Source organism: Corythoichthys intestinalis, chromosome 15 (assembly GCF_030265065.1).
Source record: "Corythoichthys intestinalis isolate RoL2023-P3 chromosome 15, ASM3026506v1, whole genome shotgun sequence".
NCBI classification, from domain to species: Eukaryota; Metazoa; Chordata; class Actinopteri; order Syngnathiformes; family Syngnathidae; genus Corythoichthys; species Corythoichthys intestinalis.
In genome coordinates, this window is record NC_080409.1 from 21359806 (window position 1) to 21378246 (window position 18441).

At 38.4% G+C, this 18441-nt stretch overlaps 1 protein-coding gene across 6 annotated transcripts in view; it reads left to right on the forward strand.

Moving 5' to 3' along the window:
- Nucleotides 1-18441, forward strand: part of myt1lb (myelin transcription factor 1-like, b) — a 245956-nt gene that overhangs the window by 37446 nt on the left and 190069 nt on the right. The window lies entirely within an intron of this gene.

Genomic DNA, 18441 nt, shown 5'->3' on the forward strand with positions numbered 1-18441 from the left:
GAGAAGTAGGACAACCAGAGGATATATAAAAAGACAGGGCTGATGGTAAATGATAGCTTCTTGAAACAGGAGAATGTCATTGTCAGTCGCGTCGATAAAAAAGCTAAAGCTATGCTTAGGTCAGCTCGTTTTTTTCATCTTTTTCAGTCTTCGACACTCAAGCCATCTCTTTAACTGAACATTTTTATGTACTTCCAAATCTTTGCAAGTGAATTTGGCACCAGGGACATCATTTTCGGAGAGAATTGGTAGGTTTAGCTTTGTAAACATCTCCTTCATACACGATTTCCATTCATTTCCTATTGGGGACAAACAGTGGCTTGTCTCATACTTAGCAACAGTAGCTAATGTCATGAATATTAATGAGCGGAAGTGACGTGTTGCTTGCGGTACGCCACTTTACCATAAAGTTTTAAGATTTAAATGCAATGCATGTAATGTATAAAATAACTATAAATATGAATCAGAAAACAATAAAACATACTGTTTTTAATGTGTAAAATGAAAACAGGAGAAAAATCCCTATCTTACACTATTGCCTATAGTGCGACCAATGTGTAAAATACTTAGTCGATACAGTTCATGTATGTATCTGTTGTATATTTTTGTCATCAATCACTTGTTGAGAATGGGCATTTTTTTTCTTCTAATACATATTCCAAATAAACCACTGTAATGCAGAGAAAAGAATCCATGTACTTTCAAAACTGCTTTACATAGTCAGGGTAGCGATGAGCTGGAGCCTAACCAAGCTGTTTTGGGGGAAAGGTTGGTTGCAAGTCACAAAAATTTGCACCCCAGGTAAAATTGATCCCGCGCTGCCAGAGCCCAAGTCATGGTAATGGACCATGACACCAACACTGAGTCCTAAATAAACCAATCAAAAAAAGATGTTTTTAAAGGGAGACAAAGAACATACGTGTTTGTAAAGCTGCAAAAGGGTATGATGTGCATGAGTTCAAAATCATTATTTATATCCTCTTGTACACATGTGTATGTGTGTGTATTCACATTTTTGTCTTGCTGTGCTTGATGAATAACCAAAGGACATTCCGTTCTATTTTGGATAAGATCTAAAATATATTGTAATTTGACTTTATGAAGTTGTGAAGGGTTATGTCCATCTTCTTAGTATAGGTCACTGCCTGATGTAGCAAGCTCTCTGACAAACTGTTCAACCAATTTCTATGGGCCCATTTTGCAACTCACTATTTTCATGCGTCGTCTTAATCTAGACCAGCATAATTATGCACTAGATGAGGGTATGTTTTAGACCAGGCTTTGGTATTTCAAAGGTGCACAATGTAGGATTGATGGCCCAAAATGGTACTGCGACTAGATCAAAATATTGACTATCACAATAAGCCTTCCCCCTTCGGGTTGCAACAATACCTCTTCACATTGGATAGCGTGCAGGAAAAAAACTTTAAATCACAACCGACGAGTCCTCTGCATAAGGTATCTTATTTTAAATTTTCATGCAAGAGGTTTTCAATGTTATAGGCCAACATTTAGTCATGATGACTAAAAGAGCCATGATACAAGGTCCAAGTTAGTTTATGTCACCATGAACGAAGTGAGGGAGGGCTACTTTTCTCACTGTATGGGCACACAGGCAAAGAAATTTATAATTTGGTAATGCATTGACAGCATTCACAAAGACGATTTAATTGCTCCATCCATTTTAATTCAATTACTGACTAAATATACACATGTGTAAAGACTTTATTTTTGCCCCGTTCAATGGATCCACATGCTAAATAACGTAGCACTGGTGTTCTGCAATTCCTTCCTACAAGGTGAGACGTTTACACAATGACAATTGAGCTTGCGCACACATGTGCACACGTACCCACATCGGTTAAAAGCGGCGATTACCGTATTTTTCGGACTATAAGTCGCAGTTTTTTTTTTTTATAGTTTGGCTGGGGGTGCGACTTATACTTTGGAGCGACTTATGTGTGAAATTATTAACACATTATTATATCATTTCACAAATATTATTTTGGTGTTTTGGAGTGACACTGATGGTTTGGTAAACTTGTAAGCAAGTTCTTTATGCTATAGTTATCTGAATAACTCTTAATAGCTATGTTACGTTAACATACCGGCCACGTTCGCATTTCGTTGTTCATGCATCATGTAACATTATCATACTGTAAACTTATTCAGCATATTGTTCTCTATTGTATTTTTATTTTAAATTGCCTTTCAAGATGACATTTCTGTTCTATGTGTTGGATTTTATCAATTAAATTTCCCCCAAAAATGCGATTTATAATCCGATGCGACATATGTTTTTTTTTCCCTCTTCATTGTGCATTTTTGGGCTGGTGCGACTTATACTTAGGTGCGACTTATAGTAAAATACGGTACTCCCTATTTTTGTTTTTATTGGGTCTTTTATTACCTTTTCATGGCCTGAAAAATACTTTTTTATATATCCCTCTCGTACTTTTAACCATTGTGTTTTCTTGTGGTAGCTTTAAAGCAGTGTGTTGATCTGTTCACCACATTAGTCACGTAGCGTATTTAAACTGCCCTTGTTTGATAAAACTACATTTAAGTATTTTCTTAATGCATTTTAATACGTTCTGCCGGTATGCATCTAAACAAAACAAACTGAACGCGCACGGCAGGACTGTGGGTGTCAAATTTGCCTCTTGTAGCACGTTTCGCCGATGTAAATATTATGGCAGAACACCGGTCAGTGGATCCACATGCTAAAGAAGGTAGCACAACCACGCTGAATGAATACATATCTATGTTTTGCTTCTCTTGTTGTCTTGAATACTTTGAGATTCATAACAACGTTTTTTTACATGACAGGGGAGACATAATTCAGACTGTTTGTCAAATTTGGCGTAGCTTTAGGTTACGCAGAGCTGTGGCAACCCGTACGAAGAATGGAAAGTTTTCTAGTGATTGGCTAATGAACACAGAAGCAAAACGAGAACAAATTTGCGACGCGTAAATTGTCTTTGTGAAAATTTCGGGTTAACCGTTGAGATCAGTTTAAAAAATAGATAACTCTTTACAACAAGGGTCCCTTAATTAACATTAGTTAATGCATTTTTAGATAAAAACTAAGGTTTAAGTAAAATTACAATGGTTAATATAATTGCTTGTCTAACATTTATTAATATATTAATTAACATTATTCAAAGCATTACTTAATGCGTTAGTTAATGCATTAGTTACTGCATAACCAGACAGTAACTAATGGTTTGGTAAAATGAAAAAAATATATAGGCCTATATAGGGTTAAGGTTTAGGGTTTGTTAACTTAAACATTTATAATTTCTTAGTTAAGGGACACATTTGCTACACTTTACAATTAGGGTCCAAAAAGCATTCAGTAATGGTTAATAAAGGTTAAGTAATACTTATGAGGTACGTTCACGTGAAATAATACCATACTTAAGGTTAGGTTAGCAGCACCCAAGGACTCACAGAGCAATGCTTCTCATTTTAAAATAACAAAATCACTTACTAGTACAAGTATACATTAATAACTATTTATTAATGCTCTAATGTACATGTGAAATAATGTTAAGTAATGTATTATATAAATTATATATTATAACCTAACCTTAAGTATGGTATTATTTCACGTGAACGTACCTCATAAGTATTACTTAGCCTTAATTAACCATTACTAAATGTTTTTTGGACCCTTATTGTAAAGTGTAGCACATGTGTCACTTAACTAAGAAATTATAAATGCTTAAGTTAACAAACCCTAACCCTAAACCCTAACTGTATATAGGGCTATGCAGTATATATTTTTACTTATACCAAATTATTAGTTACTTTCTGGTTATGCATTAACTAATGCACTCATCTTAATTAATATATTACTAAATGCTAAATAAGGGATTATATGAATTATTGTAATGTTACTTAAACATGAGTTATTGTCTTAAAATGCATTAACTAATGCATTAACTTAATGCATTAACTCATGTTAATTAATATATTAATACATTTTAATATATTACTAAATGCTAAATAAGGGATTATATGAATTATTGTAATGTTACTTAAACATTAGTTATTGTCTTAAAATGCATTAACTAATGCATTAACTTAATGCATTGACTCATGTTAATTAATATATTAATACATTTTAATATATTAATACATATTAGATAAGGGATTAAATGAATTATTGTCATGTTACTCAAACATAAATTATTGTCTAAAAATGCATTAACTAATGTTAATCAAGGGACCCTTATTGCAAAGTGTTACCAAAAAATATTTTCAAAAAACATGCTTCTTTAATATCTGTTGAACTATTATGGCCATTTCATGAATAAATTAAGTACAAATCTTAGATTGTGCACCTTTAATGAACAGGTGAAAGCATCAGCTTTGGAAAGAGGGCATTCATAGGCATAAATAGATTAGATTCTTTCACAATATTATGGCGGATTCTTTCGATTCCCTTTAACAGCAACGTTTTTTTTATTTATTTATTTTTTTTTATCACTTCCTGTCCTTTACCCAACGAAAGGAGAGACTGGTTTTCTCAGTTGAAAGTTGACACACTTTGTATAAAGACGTACAAGCAGACTTAAGGTTAGATTACATGAATTTGGCTAGGGTGCTCTATCGGCGTATTGAAATGAGCATTTGAGTGCTGTCTTTCCCGCTTACTACTTACATTATGTCCTCATGTAACACACCCACCAAGTCCACCCCAAATCCTCCACAAATGTAACCAGTGGAATGATTAGAAAAACAAACAAATGTCGTAAAGATGATCATGACAATTAGGTATTAAATGAATGTATTTACATGATGTGATTCACATTGTTCAGGTAGTTACAGTATGAATAAAAACACGTTGACATCCATTTTATCTGTCTGCCAAGTTGCGTAACTGTTTGCCTGCGCCTTGTGTATACGACCAGCGGTCTAACATGCGCCAAGACCAAAACTTTTCTCTATTTCATTGCTGATTTAAATTGAGATCCTTGGCCACTGCGCGGTCCTGAGTGCCGTTCTAGGTCATTGTTTTTTTAAGGACATATACCATTACTTTTCTTCTCTGTGCTTGCTGATACAAATGCTTGCAGTGAACGTGTTTGTGTGTACGGGAGCCCAGACACCCGGGAGCCTATTTGCAGGCAGGAGGGAGAGCTCGATGGCGTGTGGGCGTCAAGCTCAGGGCACCTAATTACAGCAACGTCTTCCGCAGCCCGCCTGCGTCTCCCTGAGTCCCCCATGTTTGGGTGCATTTTCCCTGGCACAGTCATAAGATATGCCCCCCTCATCTCTGAAGCTTTGGTCTCAGGAGGACCCCACCTTAGCACAAAGCGGCGGCGTGACTGATTAGCAAGCTTAAATGAGATCCCCAGCTAGCCAGTTATATACTCTTTGTTGACAGTTGTCGTTTAGCTTTTTACGCTAATCTGTTGATTTCTATATGAAGTCTTTAAAAATCTTCAGGCACCTCATTTGGCATATGTGAAGTTCATGCAGAATCTGGTGAATCAAGCGTGAGTGTTTTAATTCTTTTCCTAAAATAGTAAAGTATAGATGAGTAAATGCTAGTTATTCATGAGCTTGAAAAGGGGTTGTTTCGCTCTTTTTTTTTTCTCAAATGGACAACAACTTGCTTTTATCTCATATCAGAGGATGAAAGGGGAGACAGTTTGGGGGAAAGAGATGGGGATGGATGCCTCTAATGGCAGTTGTTTATTTATTTAACTGATGATTTAGTAATAGTTGAATCTACAGTCGGGGCAGTGGTAACAATTGAGGACACTAAAACATTGCACGGTGCTTTTGCAGTGTCTGGCCAATTAGTGACTGAGCAGTGAAAGTCACTAGTAAGAGACTGAGGAAACAAAGGCTGACATAGATAGCATCTATCAGTGTAGCAGGAACATGGTCAGGTTTATCATTGTTAAAAAAAAAAAAAGAGGGATACCCACACACCCCTCCCATCTCTACTTTCGCTACTGCGTTTGCCATCCAAAAGCTGGGAACCAATAACTGGGCCAACCCACATCAGGGATTAGCTATCTGGCTGCACAGGACTTTGAATCTGTGCATAGCAAGCTGCGAGCTTCATGTGGGAACGACTGTAAACACACATAGAGGTGTCAGAGAGAAGAAAGACACAAAGCGAGATAGATGGGCTTCCCTCTGCGCTCCCAACCGTATTCAAGCGAGATATTTTAGTGTGATATGTTACAAAGGGAATGCACTATTGCTGCATTACATTGAGAATAGCAATTCTAACATTTGATGTGGTGATATGATGGAGGAATCATATAACAAAGGATTTTGAATCCAAAATCATGACCAAATGACAACACTGAGTTTAATGAACATTAAAATTAGCTATAAATTTATTTTGGCACGGAATGACTATTTCCCCCCTGTAGTATAAACAGCTGGCTCACTTGGGGAGGTGGGGTCGGTTCAGAATTGTGTCACTTGAACCCTTTAGTGTAAATCTGACATTAAATGTACTTTATTTTAAGCTTAGGTGTGCTAAATGAACATTGCTAAGTTGCGCTTTTGTTTCTAAATGTGGTTGGATATGCTTAATAGAAATTGTTCTTTTTCCTTCCACCTGTGGAAAGTGCAGGGTAAAAGTCACTAACACTAACAAGAAACTGCCCACATATTTTTAAAATTAAAAGCATGCATAATTTTAATGACCCTTGCACCATGCATTCTTCTTCCTTCCTCCATCCATCTCTCTTTTCTGCTCCATCTCTCCCCTTTTCTTTGTTCTTGGTCCATTAGAGTTGTCCTTGACTAGCAAGCAAGTGAGCACATTGCAGCCTTCAGTTGAGATGAGGCATTCAAACTCTCCTTTTCTGTCCAGTTGTGGTGATAATAGGACTGGATATGAGGGAGATGTCCAAAAGAGGATAGTGGCAAAATAGAAGAGAAAGTCTATTTCAAATGAGGAAATATTTCCCGGAAACCCCAGAAAGCTATGAAAGAGACAGGATGTATGTATGTTGGAAATATTTGGACTGCAAGGGATCTTTTTTTCGACGGGAAGTAAGAATAAAAAATACCAAAAAATAGAACATCGAATCACAGTAGGGAACGTTAAAAAATTCATTATACAATATGAGTGTGGCCACTCAATTACTATAGTCCATTTTAATCAAACGCGCTCAAATGGTCCGCTCAAACTGTTAGATAAACCTGATCCTGTTAATTGTAAAAACTAGGGATGAAACGATTATTTTGATAACCGATTCATGATTATTTAATGAATCATATCAGGTATTAGCTGTCCTTTACCCACATGTTGTCCTTACTGGAAGTATATAAAAATACACAGAGGAAAATGAAACCATGAAAGGAAACCACGTGGTACCCCAAGTCACACAGGTATTTCACTTTCGTGAATTTTTGGACTGTCAAATTCTCGCCACTTTCAAAAGAGCGAGACTCTCGGCCACTGTTACTGACACGCAGTGTTGGGAATAACGCCGTTTTAAACAACGTTGTTATATAACGGTGTTATTTTTTTCAGTAATTATTTTTTCCGCCGTTACCGTTACTGACAGTCAAAAGCGGTGCGTTACTTACTTTGAATAAATTGAACAAACTACCAGCCATAGTGAGTCTACTCTGCTCTGTTTATTTGTCATCCAAGACTTGGGGTGCGTTCAGGTTCATGGCAATGAAAATAGTAAACACACGTAGCCTACCTTTGCAAGAACGATGGAGTTGCCGTTTGATACAGTCATAATATGCAGGTCCTGCACCCATCCGCAGCAAAAATGTTCATAGCTTTGTAGCGATTTGTAATTTTGGAATTGCTGATGAGTTTAGTAACATACACCAAACAATAAATGCGCCAGAATGTCCATTTCGCGTAATTGTGGAAACCCGTCGACATCTTTACTCCATTTGTCTTCGGCTTGCTCATCAGGGTCAACATTGTTCACATCCTTAAGTTTGATCACATATCTGTTCTTCGCCTTAGTAACGAATTTGTCTCTTTATCGAACTGGCAAGTTAAAGTTTAATGTCCCGCAAGCCAGACCTGCTTCCAATATGGCTGCATTGTTGTCAAATCTCACGTGATCCCCCATTCTGTGACGTAAATGCTCAAGCCTAATAGCGCACGTACTTCAGAGCCGGAAAAAAACAAAAAAACTTCAGAGCCAGTGTTTTCACACACAAACCGGAACAGCGCGTGCGGCAAACACAGATGCAGAGGGATATGATGGCAGAGCATTCAGAGGAAAAATTGTCCTTTACGAGGGGGAGATATAAACACTATTTTAATTTGGTCGAAATTAAAGGAAAGAACGTGCATGTAACGTGTAATTTATGTCCCGGAGCAAAGCTTTTGTCGACATCTCTGGTAAGCAATTCAAATCTGTTTATCTTTGTTGCACTTCAAGTGTAGGATAAATCTGTTGCTGGTGACGTGCAATAAATATTACAAGGTTCTATAACAGAACTACCTGTCTGTTCTTCTCTATTCAACTGACTCGAATACTGCTCAGAAAATTCAAATTCTTTGACATATATAAACTTCTTTTTAAAGTAACGGAAATAGTTACTTTCCCTGGTAACTAATTACTTTTACTATAGAGTAATTCAGTTACTAACTCAGTTACTTTTTGGAAGAAGTAGTGAGTAACTATAGCTAATTTTTTTTTAAAGTAACGTGCCCAACACTGCTGACACGTACCCCTGGTCGTCCCTGATTGTGGTTTCCTATTCCAGGAAATATACGTGGCGCCACACCATGTTTCTATTTGTTATTTGTCCTTGTGGTGAGTGCACAACTGCGCAACGATTGTAACAACCCAAGTAACGATGTTGGACTTTCTTTGTCGTTTTCTCAAGACTGATTTCAATCGTAACTTGGCGACTGCTCGGAAAAGCAGAGCGTGACCACCCTCTGCCTCCTGTATAATGGCATTCAAATGCGTTCACGAAAGGAACAGTGCTTACAAAACAGACTCGGACAAGCTTGCAAAGGAACATGGAATACTGTATATAGTGTGTGTTTACATACATACATACATACATACACATAGGCACACATTGTATGACTTGTGGAATCACATTTTAAAATATGTTGGGTTTTGGCTCTCTCTATCTAAAAGGTTCCCAACCCCTGACCTAAACAGTTGTAAAATTTCTGTCACGTGTCTGTCTTCGGAGTATTAGTAAGATGCCCATTCGCAAGGCACAGTGAGCCCTGTTGCTTGATAATGAAGTAGTGTGTGTGATGTACACTATTTGGTTAAATATATTCAATTTAATAAAAAAAAGAGTAGAATTTGGAATAACTTACGCTGAGGGTATTTGCAATGACTTTTCAGACAGGGTAAAAAAAAAATTCAATTTCAAGATGAAAAATTTTGATTTTTAACCAATTTGCCTAAGAGGTTAGGGTTGATTGCTCTGTCTTTTTAACCCTTGGAGAGAAAGAAATGTTTTATTCTTAAAAGGACTTGCACTTATCCACTCCTCTTTCTTGACACTTCAGTAAATCTTTTCAAGTGAGTCGCGACCTGTATAATACAGGGTGAGGAGTTCATGTTTGAAATTTTATAAAGCACCTTGATCCAGACCCGAAAACAGATGGCTTGAAAACAGGTAAACAGGCAGATATATAGGTGGGAAAGCAAACAGATGATGAATAGACAGGCGGCTAGTCGGGCAGATTGGCTGAGCGGCGGACAGCCTGGCTGCTTTCCGGCAAGGAAAGATTGGCCAGAAAAGTCGTTGGCAGGCGGACGTGCAGATGGACAGAGAAGGAGACACAAAAGCAGAGGGATAATAGAGAGAAAGAGAGAGACAGGCTGGCTGGACCAAAGACAGGCAAGCAGAGCTGCAGATATGCACCATTGGTAGCAGGACAGGCAGTTGGCGTAAGGAGACACAGGGACAGTGAATGCCTTTGGCAGAGCGGGAGAGTGAGGTAGCCTGAAATAGAGCTGCAGAGAGGGAGAGAGAGGATGAGGTCAGTGCACGGTTGGCTGGCTGACTGTTGATCTGTGTGGCACTGGGCTGGCAGAAGATTTTCCTCAGGGACAGAGCAGCTCCACACAGTCTCTCCATCCCTCCATCCTTTCTACATCCTACAGCTAGACTGAAAGCTAGGCCTGTGAGGAGACTTTAGATCCACATGAATGTTTCCAGTAAGAAGCCACAGGAACAATGGCTATCGAGTGATGGTTAAGGGTTTCTCAAAGAGGAAGAAAATTAGCTCCCCTTGAATAATATTCCCAACTTAAGCCTTTTAATACATTCATTTATCACTGTAGAACAGTGCTGTGCTTTGATCAAAGGTTATATCTGTTGAAGTCACCATTGAAGTACCGTATTTTTCGGACTATAAGTCGCAGTTTTTTTTCTTCGTTTGGCTGGGGGTGAGACTTATACTCTGGAGCAACTTATGTGTGAAATTATTAACACATTATTATATCATTTCACATGTTATTTTGGTGTTTTGGAGTGACACTGATGGTTTGGTAAACTTGTTAACATGTTTTTTATGCTGTAGTTATCTGAATAACTCTTAACTCATTCGCTCCCAGCCATTTTCACCAGAGCAAGGCCCTTCGCTCCCAGCTGTTGTACTGGCTTTTGACTGATTTTGCAAGGCCCACAGAAAATTCTGTTCTATTGCTATATAAACATGGAACCCACCAAAATAAAGATTAGACTCTCTCCTTTCAGCAGAAAAAAAGGATGTTCATATCTTTTTACATTCTTTAGAAATCAGCATTAGAAAATAGCTTAGTTTGAGCAATTTTCCAATTTCTGATGAAAAAACAGAGAAAATTAGCTTTTTGTAAAGGCATACATTTCAAACATAACTTTGACTTTAACACAGCTATTTTTTGCTTTAGTTACATCCCAAACATCTGAATAATGTTTTCCTTTTACAAAATAACATAAACAACCAGACAAATAGAGCTTTTGATAGCAAAGTAACAATTTATTTGCACATGACTGAGCGATGACGCTTGGTGGCCGCGGCAGCGGGTTAAACTTTTCCGCCTGACTCGTAAAAATTGATTTTTTTTGGTCTCTCTTTTGTGGTGACCACTGCCTCGTTCGCCTGGGGAACTTGTGCTCCTGGGGGTAAACTGGTTTGGCCGTGCACGTTTCCGTGTGGGACACGAGCGGCGAGCACAGACTCACCTACGCTATACTGGTTGAATCGGGTTGGGGGTCTTACCAAATGCGCTACTGCCCTCCAGTGGCCAGTTTTATTGCTTTAAAACGGGTTTTGAGCTTTGTGCATTCTATCTTAGATACATGGGAAGCTATAGATGCCGATTGTCAAAAAAAAAAAAAAAAAAAAACGCAAAAGAAGTATAAATACGTTATAGACCCTACCCACTTGACGTCACAACTCCGCTCTCCTGAATGGTACCGCCCAATTGTCCGTCAAAACATAGTGTTAACCTGTTACGGCTACGTACATTCCTCCTATTTACGGTGTGTTTTTCTGCTCCTTAACATTAATAATCAAAATGGTGAAGGCGTGTGTGGCTGTTGGTTGCACTAACAGAGAAGATGGGAGGAGAGACTTGAAGTTTTACCGTATTCCGAGGGATCCAAAGAGGAGAGCGAAATGGACGGCTGCAATTCGACGTGAAAACTGGGCACCAAAAAATCACCACAGACTATGTAGTAGTCATTTTATATCCGGTAAGATGCATTTAAGATATACTTAGAGGGTTTTGGGCTGACAAATAACCACAATTAAGATCATTGCTAGGCTAATCGCCGACAACATACACGTATGTATGTAGTGAGAGTGCTATCGCTAAACCATATAAACATTAAAAGCTTTAACTCCATTGACAAACGACATGAAATACATTAGACTTGACAGTGGATGTTAGCAATAACAAAAGATTTTGAATTGAAAATTTCGTAACTCACCTTTCCAAGCACAAGATAGATTCCTGCCGAATTTTCGTGGACAAGGACTTGTTTCACCCAACCAGCAACGAAGTATTTCTAAGCCTCCAAGCTCTTGAAGTTTTTCAAATTTTCGTGAGAATAGGCTGATTTTGTGTGGACAAGATGATATCAGCGTAGCAGATGTCAGGCAGACAGGGCGAAGACAGTGGGTCGAAAAACATCGATTTGGGCATCAAATATGGATCTGGCGACTGTATAGAACGAAGCTTTTCCACATAACGCCTTTTATGCAACACATCCAGTGAGTTTACGGCATCAGAAAGCACCGGGTCTTCCATGAAATGCATTTTAAATTCCTCAATCAATTGAAACCAATGCTAATACAGAGACAAAATGACGGACAAGTGGGCGGAACCATACAGCGAGCACGTGGTTTTGTGACGTCGGTGGGTAGGGTCTATAGGGACACTGAAGCAATTAAAAATAGAACATATTTATACGATTTTGGGAGCAAATCAGTTTATAGCTATGTTATGTTAACATACCGGCCACATTCGCATTTCGTTGTTCATGCATCATGTACCATTATCATACTGTACATTTATTCACCATGTTGTTCTCTATTGTATTTTTACTTTAAATTACCTTTCAAGATGACATATCTGTTCCATGTGTTGGATTTGATATAGAAATGTTCCCCCTAAAATGCGACTTATACTCTGGTGTGACTTCTATATGTTTTTTTTCCTCTTCATTGGGCATTTTATGGCTGGTGCGACTTATAATCAGGTGCGACTTATACAGTAGTAGTGGTTGTTGTTCTTTTTGTGGACGCTAACTTTGAAGCCCTTCCTACTCATCTGTCATTCATGAACTGATTGTCTTGAGCCTTGGCAGCTATGTAACATCAGCCAGTATCTATCGACCCTCGTGGCTCATTTTTTGATATTTTTGTATCATGCCCGATTAATTAATTGTGGGCTTATTGTTGCCGTAGGTTATGGATTAGCCAGCGTGTGAATGCGGCATGTGTACTCATTGCCAAAGCCTTCAGCCTGTAGTGTGTGCTGTAGCACACTCGTGTTTGTTCACTCCAACATGGCACTGTCAATGAATGGCTAAATTAAATTCTCAAACTTGTTAAAAGATTTCTGGATGTATTTGTTGGGTATTATCTGTCTGTGACTTTATTATTATTATTCATATATTTATTATTATCATTTTATTATTATTATTATATTATAATCATAATATTTTGGTTTTCCTCATGAGATTTTTGTCCAGAGAAGTATGTCGATATGCAAATTGCAAATGATTTTCATAATTACTGTTACCCAAGCTTAATGTTCATGTCGGTGTAGGAGCGCATGTATGTGAGTAGAGAGTGAGCGAGAGGGAGAGTTTTGTGTTTTGCTGCTGGCTGCAAAGCTGCTCCAAATGTCCATCTGGTGGGTTCACAATCCACCTGAGCCTGCTCACACATAGGCAGATGCACGCATACAAACGAGTGCGCGCATGCATGCACACGCAAACATAAGCATACACACATACTCACTGACACACTGATGCAGCTGCACTCATATACGGTCCACATCTATACACACAACCGGATCAATGCATTATTTTTTATAGATATCAAAAAATCTTGTTAGTTTACACTGTCAATCTCCAAAAATTTGGGGTAAAAAAAAAAGTACAGCATCTTCTTCTTGAACATATATATATTTATTATTCTTTCATACCTGTACCGCTTATCTGCACGAGAGTGGCTGGAGTCTGGCGCCTGTCCTGGTTTACTATGGGCAGGAGGCAAGGTATACCCTGAACTGGTGGCCAACCGTTAACACTTACCATAGACTTCATAACCTATTGACATGACACGGGAAACGGGGCCAATTCGTATTTCCAAAGACTTCAAATTCAAATATTTTCAAAACCAAAGCTGCTACCGACCAAAAACTAAAACAGGCACCTACCTCAGCCATATATGAGGTTCCATTGGCAGCGGCATAAAAAAATTCAAAGTCGTTCTGTAATAAAATACAAATTGATTATTTTTTATATAAATATAAATAAACTTAAAATGGCTATAAAATTCTCAGATTTTACACTAGATGCACAAAAATCACCAAATGCTATATTTTCAGGATCAATAGCAATATTTAACATATCATGTAAGTTTTTGCCCAAAATACCGACTTATTTTTCTTTTATTTACTGCATGTTTTCAACAGCTAATAAATCACTCAATTTTCACATCAGAAACAGAAAGCATGCAGAATCAATTATAATATATAAATAGATTACTAATAAATTCTATATACAATCACAACTTTTTATAGAATAGAATAACCCTTAATTGTCATTATACTCGTCTTTAAGTTCACTGTGGCGCTGCCTTACGACAACAAAAAGCTTTTCACGTTGTAATTCTTGTGAATAAATGCTTAAATCCCTGAATAATTTCTAGATATGGACGTAAAACAGTCTTGATTCTTGGTTAAAAGCAAAAGAAACCATGCAGGTAGTATTTATGTTACGTAAATATGGCGAATGTACGGCTCGTCTTTAAGTTCACTGTGGCGCCACCTTACCACATGTCCACAGCAAAGAGTGTTTTACGTTGAAATTCTTGTGAATAAATGCTTAAATCCCTGAATTATTTATAGATACGGACGGAAAACAGTCTCGATTCTTGGTTAAAAGCAAAAAAAAAAAAAAAAAAGAAAACCAAAATGTTTACTTTACTTAAATTTAAATACCGTAGTGGTTCCCATACACCCATTTTGATTTTTTCACAACGTTTCAACCTTGAATCCTCGAACAAATCACTCCAGAGACAATCCTTCCTGTTTGTATGCGGTACCGCTTTCGTAGTTCTTCAAAAATCCAAGATTAAATCTGACATATGTGTGTGTGCCGTCTTCGGCTATTACTAATTGAAGCTCTGCCCCCTATAATAAGGCGTGACGCAAAGAATGACGAAGTGTCAGGTCAATCAGACTTATGAAGTCTAGGCAGTCACATTCACAATAATGGAAAATTTAGAGTGTGCAATTGTTCAACATTGCATGTTTTTGGAATATGTAAGGAAACTGGAGAAAACTGGAGTGAGGATATCAAAAAGGTCGTTATGGCCAGAGCTAGTGAGTGAGGCCTTGATCTCAGAATTGTGAGGACAATGTGCTATGCAGTCATTCGCCATGCCGCATTATATACATCCCACAACACATATGGTGAAGAAGCTCCATTCAGACTTATATGTTCGGTTTCACAGCCATTTGCATAAAACATCCCACCTTTGCAGGAGCTGTCACCTCAATGTGGCTGTAATATGCAGGGTGATCACAACCTAACAAGTTTGTTGACAACGTTCCAAAAATGCACATACACTGTGCATATTTCACAAAAGGCGTTATCAATCGTACGGTATATGGGGTAGGCAAGAAAACACTGTCTTCACACACAAAACAGACAAACTGTATAATGTATGTTCAAAAATTTACATTTCCACATATTTCATGTTAGAATAGGTGCTTTTTTTTAGTCCTACTAGTGGTGCAAGGCACTCCAAACATCTTCATTAGTATTGCTTACAAACAAGCAACAACATTTGGGCTGACTCACACTCACTGTTTTTATTTCTTTCATTTTTTTCCCCACAATGTCCTGACTACCTCGGAAGTGGGGTTTGCATACTGTACATGATGCATTCAAAAGAACATACCAAAGAAGGATCTTGCCTTTCTTCAATCTTTTTATCCCGGTAGAAGTGAATTCTAGCAAGTTTTCCCAAATAACTTGATAGGAAGAGAAGACAGTCTGCCCATGTGAATTAATCTAAAAATGCTCTCTAGCTTTCAAAGAGCTAATTTGAATTACGCTGTGATTCCCCCAAATGGAAACCCACTTAGTCTTATGATGCCCAATTCCTTGGACACTGACTCTTGAATTTCAGCAGAAAATGAAGGGGCATTCTCTATCTATTCTATTATGCTGTTATTTTTGGTGCCACAGGATACCCGGTGACTGTGTAGAGCCTTGTCAGTGACTAATGTGTTTGTGTGATCAACAGGGGTGGGGTGCTTGCCCACAGGAAGACATTTGTGTGTGTATGAGTACGTGTCTATGGCTGCATTCGAGATGGATTCAATTTGCAGGGTGCTCAATGTTTTCCTACCTTACCTTTAGAGCGTGTGTGTGTGTCTCTCAGAGAAAAGAGAGATGACATGTGTGTACAGTAACTGGGTGTTCTTTTTCTTTCTCTCATCCATTCTGGCTTGCTCCCCTGCAGTGATCAGTGAGTGTTTTGCTGTGTGTGTGCGCCTGTATTTGTGTGTGTAACTGTGAATGTTAATGATGCTGTGGGTTTGCATGCTTCTGTGTTTGTGCCTGCTTCATTGGCTATGCTGACATACAGCATTGCAAGTTGTGGGTACCTTGTGTGTGTCTGCGTGGTTGCACGTGTGCGCGCATGCATGCGTGCCTCTGTTGTCATCCCTGGGTAAAGCCTCAGGACAAATAGGGTCATGTGACAGGCAGCCCTCCCTATCTATCTGCAGCCTGCATCATTGGTATTCTGGGTCGACACTGGCAGCGATGTGGGTGGGGTACAAGAAGAGGAAGACGAGGGAAATAAATGGGTGCAAAACTGGAGGGCTATATATTTATTCAGATGAAGATGTACTTTCCAAAAAATATTACGCAAAAACATAAATGCATTGCTTTCAAAGTATATTGCTGCTCATGGTGCTTACAAGCTGTCTATGCTGCTGCACAATGTATAGACAATTTGAATCTGAACTAATAGTGATTCTCCCGGCCACATGGACATGGAAAATATAGACCTTGAATTGTCCTAGATTTACTATATATAGTCATCTTCATGTAAACTGTAAGCAACATGAACGTTTCCATAATTGAAGACGTTTTCTGAACGTGTCTTCAGCTATCTTGGGAGCACAAATTTATTATTCACACTATCTCAACCACCCACTATCACTTCTGAAATCAATGAGAATGAGCGATTTAAAAGGAGAGAAATAGTTGAATTTTGAGATGGGAGAAACTTAAGGAGAAGGGAACAGTAGAGCACAGAGCACTTCCACTTGGGTGCTGTACACCAGGCACAGAAAAGTGCTTATATTCATAAAATCATTAATATACACAATCTTGCATCCCTACTCAGTAAGGGTGTTAAAAAAATATCGATTCTGAGACACATCGCGATATTACATCACAAAATTTTCGTATCAGTTCAAAATCTGTATCGATCCTCACACCTGTGTTTTAGGTGGAAATAAACAATACAGTGGCTGCACTTCTACTCCCATCCACTAGTTGACAGCGCACAGCTGCTTTGCCTTGCCCTCTGCTGAAGTAACAACAACATCTCACGAGAGTTATCCCAGGTGGCTTCTTAACCTAGTCACGCGGGATTTGGCGTGACGGAGCAAAAGTTTCAATATGGCAGGTATGGAGATAAGTATACATTAGGGATGCAACGATACAGTTAAGTCACGGTTCGGTATGATTTTTGATACGAGGGACACGATTGTCGATCCGATTTGATACATTTAATGCTCTGAAACAAAAAATACAAGTGGTATTTTTTTGTTTGTTTTTGTTTTTTTTTTTTGCTAAAAAGCAAAAGTAACATTGCCATCATATAAACATGAATTTTAGTGCATAATATGTATGTGCTTACTTCTTATTGATCTGAAGAAATTTTGTATAAAAGTGCTGAGAACAATCCTTACTGTTTGTAAAGTGAGGCGGGGCACACTGTTGATTGCTACAGCTCTCTTAGCATCTAGATTTACCACATGAGCAAAACATCCTATTTGTGGTCCGAGTCCATCCGTGCCACGTACTAAATTAACTCATTTGCTCCCAAAATCATATAAATATGTTCTATTTTTAATTGTTTCAGTGTACCAAAGATGTATTTATATGTCTTTTACGTTTTTTTTTTTCACAAGAGACATCTCTGGGTTCTGATTCAACTTAGCTCCAAAGCACAATGCTGAAAATCCCTTTTAAAGCAATAAAACTGGCCACTGGAGGGCAGTAGCGCATTTGGTAAGACCCCTAACCCGATTCAACGGAATGAACGGCCGGCCGCACGGCCGGGGCGTCGGCGGAAGACAACCAAATGGACGTCCAGGATGCCAGGAGGCTGACGACCGAGCATTACATCTGTGAGGACGCCCGGGATGCCAGGCGCTGGGCAACCCAGCAGAACGACCGGGACCACCAGTGCAGCGGACGATGCCGTTGAGTCCGTGTTGCTTGCTGAGCAGAGACAGGCGGCGATGAGGGAAAAGTTTACCCTGGCTGTTGCGACCACAACAGTGTCATCTCTCAGTTTGTTATGTGTATATAAATTGTTACTTTGCTATCAAAAGCTCTATTTGTCTTGTTGTTTATGTTATTTTGTAAAAGGAAAACATTATTCAGATGTTTGGGATGTAACTAAAGTAAAAAATAGCTGTTTTAAAGTCAAAGTTATGTTTGAAATGTATGCTTTCACAAAAAGCTCAATTTCTG